Here is a 9077-nt window from a genome sequence, read left to right as displayed (position 1 = left end):
CTTGATCGAAAAAGCAATGTAGAATTTTTTGTAAATTTATTAAAAAAGAAAAACTGAAATATCACATGGTCTGATCATCACTGGTCAGATGAGTGCTGCTCTTTAGGTCACTAGATGAGTCTGGTGTTAGAGATTTTTTGGTATTATTTTGTTATTACTTCAGTTCATATTCAGTCTAATGTTAATCAACATTCAGTCTAAAGATTATTGTGATTTTCAATTTAAAGTGTTCTCTTCCTTCTGTGTGTATAAACTGACCTGGAGGCCACATCTTGTTTGTCTTCATGTGAAACAGTTAAAACTGTGTGTTTCCCAGACCTTAAATTATGTTTCCACAGGTGCCTTCTTATCAACCGGAATACTCCCTACCTTAGAAACTGCCCGTGTGCAGTAATAATTGTCTCTGCTGTCTTCTTTACCTATCCTCCCTCTTTTTGTAAAGATCAGAACTGAGGACCCGAAATTTCAGTCAGACAAGATGTAAAAATCAGAAAATTTTTTATTGAAGACCAGGGTAAGGRGAGGCAAGCACGAGCAAGGAACAGGAACCTCTGAGGACAGAGAAACAGGTTAGGGATGGTTCTAGAGAGGGGAGGCCAAAGGTAAAAAATAGAAAGAGGATCACTAACCTTCCTTGTGTAGTGGGGAAAGAGGGGTCCAGGTAATACAGTGGTAGCGGCCCGTAGCACACCCAGGGATGGACAGMGCTTGGAGGGCAAGGGATGGGGGGCAGACAKATCAAGGCAACAAACTCTCAGAGGGTCAGAYGAGGAGCAGTGGTCAGGGTGMGGAAAARGGGTCAKACACTTGYAGGTAATATCARGCAGACTGAATCCAAGGGCGAGGCAGGAGGCAGAAGTCAAAAGACAGAAACGGGGTCGAGACCAGAAGACTGAGGCCAGTGGAGGATCCGATGTGGGCAAGGCAAGGCAGGGAAATCCAAGGGACAAAAAGAGTTCGAGGTCGTGGTCAGGTCAGGAAGGAATGCTGGATGTCTACTCACTCTAAGGCTTTCAAAAATCTGGCACTGTCTGCCTGCCTGAGAGCTGAATATAACAGTTGGTGAGCAGGTGGAGGACATGAGCCTGATTGTGCTCCAGCGCAGCAGCATGCAGGTGAGCCAGACGAGCTTGATGAGAGGAGTAATGAGGAGAAGAGCATAGCAGGCAGACAGGCCAGAAACATGACACTTTTTGCTTGATAATAAAAGACAAGCCGTAACCAAAGGTCTTTAGAACGCTCAGTGAACGGCTTGGAGGAGCAGTTTGCTGAGTCTTCTCCTTTTGCAAAAGTTTGCCATAAAATTCATATACGTTGTCTGTGGTTCTTTTTATGAAGGTTCGAAAGGAAAAACACCTATCATTTTTTGGTGCCAAAACCCGGGATCTCTCATGCCGACGCTGTCAGGCAGAGGAAGATGCGCTGAATCCATGCATGGCCAGAGTCAACAGGACCTGGAAAGAAAGACCCAGGTAGCAAAATTCTTCGCTGGGCCGGCGACGTAGGTCCGACTTTGTATGCCAACGGCGGAGTGACGAGATCCAACTGGACAACAAGAAAACTACAGAAACTTAAGTGAATTTTAAAATTGAAGAAGTTATAAAGGTTTGAGTCCTTGTCAAATGGCGGTTTGACTAAAGAAGGGTTAGAGTCCTAGTTGACAGAGTTTCAACTAAAGGCAAAAGGTAAGGCTTTTAGAGCCCCCTTACTTTCGAGGAAACCCCTTAAGGGCAAGTCCTCATGCCCTTAAGGATGCTTGTTATTACTGTTCTGTTATTACTGTGCTGATATTGCTGGTTTGCTACTGCTGCTTTGTTGGTGTTTGTGCATGAAGGAGTGAATGGTGCTTCTCTCTCTGGGAGTAAAACTCTCTGTCTTCGGAATTAGAATCCAAAGTAAAGAACCGCTTGGAAGCTAGGCTCCAAGTAGAAGCTCCAGAAGGCACTGAGCGCTGACTTACGGCACTTTTTCTGAGAGAGCACATAATACAAAAATTCCAAAGCTAAAATTGCAAGTGTTTTAAATAATGGGAAACACAAATTCTTGTAATTCCTCACTCGCTGAGGGCCCAAAAGGGGATGAAAAATACATGCTGTTCAGGTTTCCTGGTAGCACTGTACACATGAAAAATGGAGAAAAAAATATAAAATAGATGGATAGCTAAAAATTGATCAAAGGCAAACAATTGTGGAAATTTTGGAGCATAGTGTAGCAAGAAAATCGGGGATAAAAAAGGTTAAGAAGGAGGATGAGCTAAGGTGTGCTAAATTATGGTTAAAAGAAGCAACAGACCGGAAAGAACAAATTAAAAAGGTTAAAGACAAAAAATTCATAGAAGCAAAAAACTTATTTGTAGAAACGGAAGATAATAAAGTCATTCCAAGCACACGGAATGCTGTAGCAATGCAGGGAGCTCAAGCCACCCCTCCCCCCGCCGCTGCAGCAGCTGTATCTGCCCCAGTATCAGCCGCTTCAGTCCAGCAGCATGACTGTACCCCTCACTAGAGGAAGGTGCACAAAACTTATATGTTTTTAGACTCTGTACCTTAGAAGAGGTCAGAAAGGCTGTGAAAGGATCAGATGTTTTTCACCTGGATGAATTTGGAGGTTTAGATACCTCTGCCTTTTCCAATGGCCGGACGAAAGGCCGCGGAAGAAGCAGAGGCAGAGGAGGTCACAATAGGCGACAACCCCAAAATAACACCCCACAAAATCCAGTGGCCAGTTTCGCCATGCCCAGTGGCGAAACTGGCCACTGGGCAAGAAACTGCCCTTCAAAGAATTCTGCATGGGGCGACAAGAGGGGTGGTGGAGCAAGGAGACCACAAAAGGAGAAATCCTCAGCATGATCAGACTCTACCACACCCCAAAAAAACAAACCACCAGACCAAATTGATGAAATGGTAGAGACATGTGCATGCAATTTGGGACACGTTAAATAAAACCATAAAAGAAATTGAATTCCTGTACAAAATCAGTGCATGCAAAATAATTTTTAATGTTACTAAAAATTAGGTTTAGACCTCACAAGTGAGAAATAATTCATTTTAAGAAATACTGGTGTTTGGTTTGTTTTGTTTTTCTTTTTTAGCATTCCTACACTTTTAAAGAAAAACCAGTAAAGAGACGTCTCACTGAAATAAAAAACAAACAAACATGGGAACAACCTATTTACATGCTCAAAGTGCAATTATGACTTTCCTGAAGGAGGAGAAGATGAAAGATAAAACTAAATAATAAAATTCTCCTCAGAGAACAATGTTTAATGTATTGTGTCGTAATGAGATTATAACACCAACTTGGTGAAATGATCCTTTGGCTGTCTATCTGGAGGGGTCAGCAGTCAGAGTAAGGTACCGACCTGGACAGGCTGCAGCGACGCCAGCAGCAGGAGGGGGAAGCGAGAAGCGAGGCAGAAAGGAGAAATGCGAGATAAGTTATACACACCACTGTGATAGAGAATGTACTCACTAATCCTGTTTGCATGTAGGAATTATCTATCTAGAAAAGAAGATTTTGAAGGTTTTTAGGTACAATGTTAGAAACTAAATTAAACATCTCTAAGTGTTGAAAATAATTGATATTGCAGTGATGAAATATTATGAAATATTTCTTTGCATTTAACTGAAACATTTAACTTAGAGCTTAATTCTATAAAGAATCTACAAATTGATTGAGATTGTGTTTGTGTATTTTATATTGGGATGAATGAAAATTATTATGAGAGAAATTTTACTACAAAATTGAGTAATGGATGAAATTATTGACCATTTAATATAAAATATAAAAAAACTTACGTTGTTAACTGATTGATAGTCAATAAATTCATTGATTGATAGTCAATAGATTCAATAAAAAAATCTTGAATTAGAGGATTTGAGATTTGGTTTAAATTAAAGATGGTCATTTTTATTTTAGAGAAATAACATAGAAATGTTGAAGCTGCTGAATTTAACAAAAAAATAAATAAATGAAAGGTAAACCTGTAATTAAAAGACTTGTTTGCTAAAGGATCTTCTAAAAGCAATAAACCTGTGAGTTCACCTGAATTAACTATTAATCCTCCCAAAGACTTTATTTCAAGCTCAAGTGATTGTAACACATGGGCCCCCTTTTTACAATAGAAACCATGTGTAAAAAAGGGGGGAAAAGGGAAAATGGTGAGGTAATAGAACCACTAAAATTCTTACATAAAAGTTTTTTTTGTTATGAACTTTTGAATTAACAAATACGGTTAGATGATAATTGATGCTTTTTCTAAATGGGTTGAAATAGTTCCAGCAAAGCCTGCTTTTGAAATAATTCATGGGAGAGCTTATAGATAGACTCTGTTTGCTCCAGACTTACAGAAAGCAGATGAATAACAAACATTAGCAGATTATATGATCAGAACTCTTAAACTGAAGGAAGTGTCCAGTGCAAATTTACTGCCTTCTGATTCTCTTCCTTCCAGGAGGCCGCTCCCATCGAGCCAGGTGACTGGGTCTACATTAAAGTCATCAAACGAAAGAACTGGGCGAGTCTACGGTGGGAAGGACCGTTCCAGGTGCTGAAGACAACACCAACAGCTGTAAAGATTGCTGAAAGACCTAGCTGGACACATCTCAGTCACTGCAAGCTGCAGAGAGTGTTTGACCGCTAATTCTGAGTGGCGGGGAAGTTCTGGCTACACAGGGGTTCCTGACCAATAGGACGGTTCGTCTCAATGCCAGTGAAGAAACTCGACGCATCCTCACTCTTTAGTTTGGGAGTTTTGACATCTCTGCGCGCCGAGCAGCAATGGAAACTCCATATGTCAGATGGATCTTCTACTGCGCTGTGACTGCAGCATGTCTGATGTTTGGAGGAGGAAGTGTGACAGCTCTGTCTTTACCTGTCCGTCCTATTATGCACACTCGGAGGCCRGTTGGTTGGTTTTTAGGTGATTTATTGCAATCTGCAATCAGTGGTTGATAAAACACATATGGTCCAGTGAGCCTCTCTACCGGTCAACGTATGGCTCACAACACAGCGCTGAACCAACAGTGTAATTCACAAACAATTATAGTGAATTCCGACATTATATTTTCTAGGCCATTTGATTGTATAGTTTTAGAATACAAATAAAAGAATATAAATAATAAATACAACAGCAGTCATTAAAAGCTCTCAGGGGATTAGTGGAAAAGAGACATGTCATGTTGCCATAGAAACCAACAAACAAACAGAATGGCAAACACAACTGACAAACTGATAAATATAACAAACTAACTGACAAACTGATACACATATCTGACAAAATAAATTACTGACATTTAAAATAACATAATTACCTGTAATCAGTGGTTGATAAAACACATATGGTGCAGTGAGCCTCTCTACCGGTCAACCTATGGCTCTGTGCAATGTAACAAAGAATCCAATCACCCTCCTGAACAAACCTCCAACACCATTTAGAAGAGAACCGGATTTGTTGACTTACCACAACAGAGCGCTGAACCAACAGTGTGGAATTTTTGGTTTCTCATCCAATTTATAGGTAACCAGTAGGGAGCGCCAAAAACCACCAATTACAGGATAATTGTGAAACATATTTTAGCAGGAATTTCATCTGTATATCTAATACCCGTTACATACACCTCCCTGAAATTCTGCTAAATGTCAAAAGTAATGACTCAGACCAAAATAAAGAAAAAAGAAAAATAAATTGGGTGTACTAAGGAGAAAGCAAAAAAAAAAGTAACACTAGGAACAAAACTGGGTATACTCATCAGTGCAAACACTCTCCCAAAAGGAAGTATGTAAAGAAAGGAGGCGATCAAACTCCTAACTAAAAACAGAATCAAAGGTGCCCATTACACCTCGGAAATGTAAACACTGTTCCTGTTGTTCTAAAAGTACTACTCAAGCACTTCTATGGTTAACACTGTTCTAACTCTGCTACTTAACTGAAAGTGCAATTGAAAAAACTGAATCAGGGAATTAACGGACACAGCAGATAAAGCAGTATCATCTACTGTTTGGTTATTCATCTCACAAATAAGACGTCTGGGGGGCCTAATGGAACTACGGTCCCTAAGAATACCGCGGTCAAGTTGTGAGGAAACAATCTGAGGTAAGTCTGGAATGGCAGTGTCTGAACAGTCACCATCTACAGTAGCTATCACTGGGGTGTCAACATCTCGAGGACTGTCAACTGGGAGGGGGGAGTCCGTGAGGATTTCGTCAGGACAGGGCACATCTGGATGGACAGAGTTGGCCGTGACCATGTCTGGGGATAGAATGTCTGGACAATGTTTTGAATCTTCTACATCATCTGTTGAGTGGCCGATATTGTGGATGGGAATCGGGTGATTGGCTGGGCTGGATGTGACGACTGTGAGAGATTGGGCGGCACAGGATCTCTGGTCAAATGAGTCATCATCTGAATGGGTTCCATCATCGCTGGACTGCATCAGCCAGTTGACCGTGCGGACATCACTTTCCTCCATCACATCAGGTACATCTGGACATAGACCACTTCCATGCGTAGCAGCAGCACNGGACTGCATCAGCCAGTTGACCGTGCGGACATCACTTTCCTCCATCACATCAGGTACATCTGGACATAGACCACTTCCATGCGTAGCAGCAGCACTGTCAGATTCATGGTCAGATTCATGGTCCTCAGCACTCTCACAGGGCAAGAAGCTAACAGAGAGTAGCAGGTTTCTGTGGACAACTCTCTCTCTGACCGTTAGGACATCCTTAACTCTGTAGACATTGATATCAGGCTTGACTGATATGACCTCATAAGGGGTAGATTCCCACTTGTCTGCAACCTTGCGTTTCCCCTGTACTCCTCTGTTGGCGATCAGTACTCTGTCTCCAATGACAAGAGGTGATCCCTTGATCTTGCGGTTGTATGGCTTGGCATGGCGAGTGTTCTTTGAGGATGTTTTTCTGCACAATCTGAGCAGCCTCATGTAGATTTTTCTTTAGGTCAGAGACAAAGTCTGAATAGCTGACAACAGTATTATTGGTGAGGGCATGTTGAAACATCACATCAACAGGTAGATGAGGGATCCTTCCAAACACCAGGTAGAATGGTGCTAACCCTGTTGTCTCATGCTCTGTGCAGTTATAGCAGAAGGTTAGTAGCTGTAGCATTTGTGGCCACTTTGTTTTTGGCTGCGGGGGAAGGGATCTGATCATGTCTCCCAGAGTCCTGTTGAATCTCTCTGCGACACCATTCCCCATGGGGTGATAAGGGGTTGTATGGGATTTCTCTATTCCGGCCATCTCTAGAAGCTCTTTGATTAGCTTGCTCTCAAAGTTGGSCCCTTGGTCAGAATGTATAYGGCGAGRAAACCCATAAATGAGRAAGAAGTTKTTCCARAGAYGACRAGCAACTTCCTTGGCAGTCTGATTCTTGCAGGGRAAGGCRTGTGCCATCTTGGAGAAATGATCAGTAACAACTAGAACATCTACAGACTTGTTCCCTTGCTCAGCAGTCCAAAAGTCTATGCAGACTAATTCCATAGGCTCTGTAGTGACTATGTTTTGGAGTGGTGCACGACTGTGTGGTTCAGGTGTCTTCCCTACAATGCAGCGCTGACAGGACCGAACATAGTTCATGACATAATGGCTCATGCCACTCCAGAAAAACCTTTGCCTCACCAGAGACAAGGCTGGCCTTGGTGACCTGCTGTGTCATGGAGACCATGAAGAACTTTCTGTTTCATTGAGTCAGGTACTATGAACTGGAGGATTTTCTTGTTCATGTTAGGATCTTTCCTTGCCTTGTACAGCATGCAATTCTGTATGGTGAGTCTGGTGCAGTGTTTCAACAACTTAATCACGCTCTGTGATTCATTAGCCCTTTCATGTTTGGGCTAACGTGCCCAAACGTTAGCCCAAATGTACGAAGTTTGCTACCCTTCGTACATGGCTCTGCTGATTGTGTTGTCAGCCTCCTGCCAATTGACAAGCTGACTCTGTGGAAATGCAGATGATTGGTTTTCATCCAGCAGAAAATTGGGGTCAACACCAGTTCCCATCATATGGCTCACACCTCCACTGGACTGAACATTGAGGATGGCAGCAACTTCCTCTGCTGAGACTGAGCCTTTTGTGTTTGGTGGAACTGTGTCWTGAACTGGCTCATTTGGTATCTCACCACCATYRTCTACAATAGCTTGACAGTTGTTGGACACTCTGAAGACATCCTGCAYRAGTCTGTCATTCACACTGTTGACCTGATCCAACAACAAGGTATATGGCTCATTTACRAGGCGATGACCCACACATGACTGGACAAATGGCTCACGACTMAAGGCRTCTGCAACAATGTTMTTTGAGCCAGGGATGTATTTCAGGTCAAAGTCGYWTGCAGCAAGCTTTGCCACCCACCGCTGTTCACATGCATCAAGTCTGGGCTTAGTCAGGATATATGTCAATGGATTATTATCAGTCCATATGGTGAAGCGTCTGCCCTTCAACCAATGGCTGAATTTATTACATACTGCCCATTTTAATGCAAGAAATTCTAGCCGGTGAGCAGGGTAGTTTAGCTGGGAGCGTGAAAGGGTTCTACTTGCAAAGGCAACTGGCCTAGCCACTGTTCCACCAGACAGCAGTTGTGACAGGACTGCTCCAATCCCATCAAAGGATGTGTCGACAGCTAGAATGAGTGGGGCTTTGAAATCTGGATGGGCTAGAGCAGGGGTGTCAAACTCCAGTCCTGAAGGGCCGCTGTCCTGCAGTTTTTAGATGTGCCACAGGTACAAAACACCTGAATCAAATGGCTTAATTACCTCCTCAGTTCTCCAGAGCCTTGCTAATTACTTAATTATTCTATTCAGGTGTGGTGCAGCAGAGGCACTTCTAAAAGTTGCAGGACACCGGCCCTCGATGACTGGAGTTTGACACCCCTGGGCTAGAGTAACACTTGTCATGAGGTCGTGTTTCAGTTTCTCAAAAGCAGTCTGGCATGCATCTGTCCAATCAGCAGGTATCAGCTTCACATGACCTCTCTTTTTGACAGGTTTGCTACCCTTTTTGTGCTTGTTTTGAGCATCCAGTCCAGCTGTGAGCTTAAACAGTGGTTTTGCCTTTGC

The 9077-nt window shown here is 42.6% G+C and overlaps 1 long non-coding RNA gene across 1 annotated transcript in view; it reads right to left on the bottom strand.

Moving 5' to 3' along the window:
• Positions 1-3884: 3884 nt before the first annotated feature.
• The window catches only part of LOC103478805 (uncharacterized), an 11949-nt gene continuing 6756 nt past the window's right edge, over positions 3885-9077 (bottom strand). Inside the window, exon 3 of the long non-coding RNA XR_535863.2 lies at positions 3885-4936. This is a non-coding gene — a long non-coding RNA (uncharacterized LOC103478805). The remainder of the gene's footprint in view (positions 4937-9077) is intronic.

The sequence above is a fragment of the Poecilia reticulata genome, linkage group LG16 (genome assembly GCF_000633615.1).
Source record: "Poecilia reticulata strain Guanapo linkage group LG16, Guppy_female_1.0+MT, whole genome shotgun sequence".
Taxonomy (NCBI): domain Eukaryota; kingdom Metazoa; phylum Chordata; class Actinopteri; order Cyprinodontiformes; family Poeciliidae; genus Poecilia; species Poecilia reticulata.
Note: the sequence above shows the minus strand (reverse complement) of the source record. Positions and strands in the feature narration are given on the sequence as shown.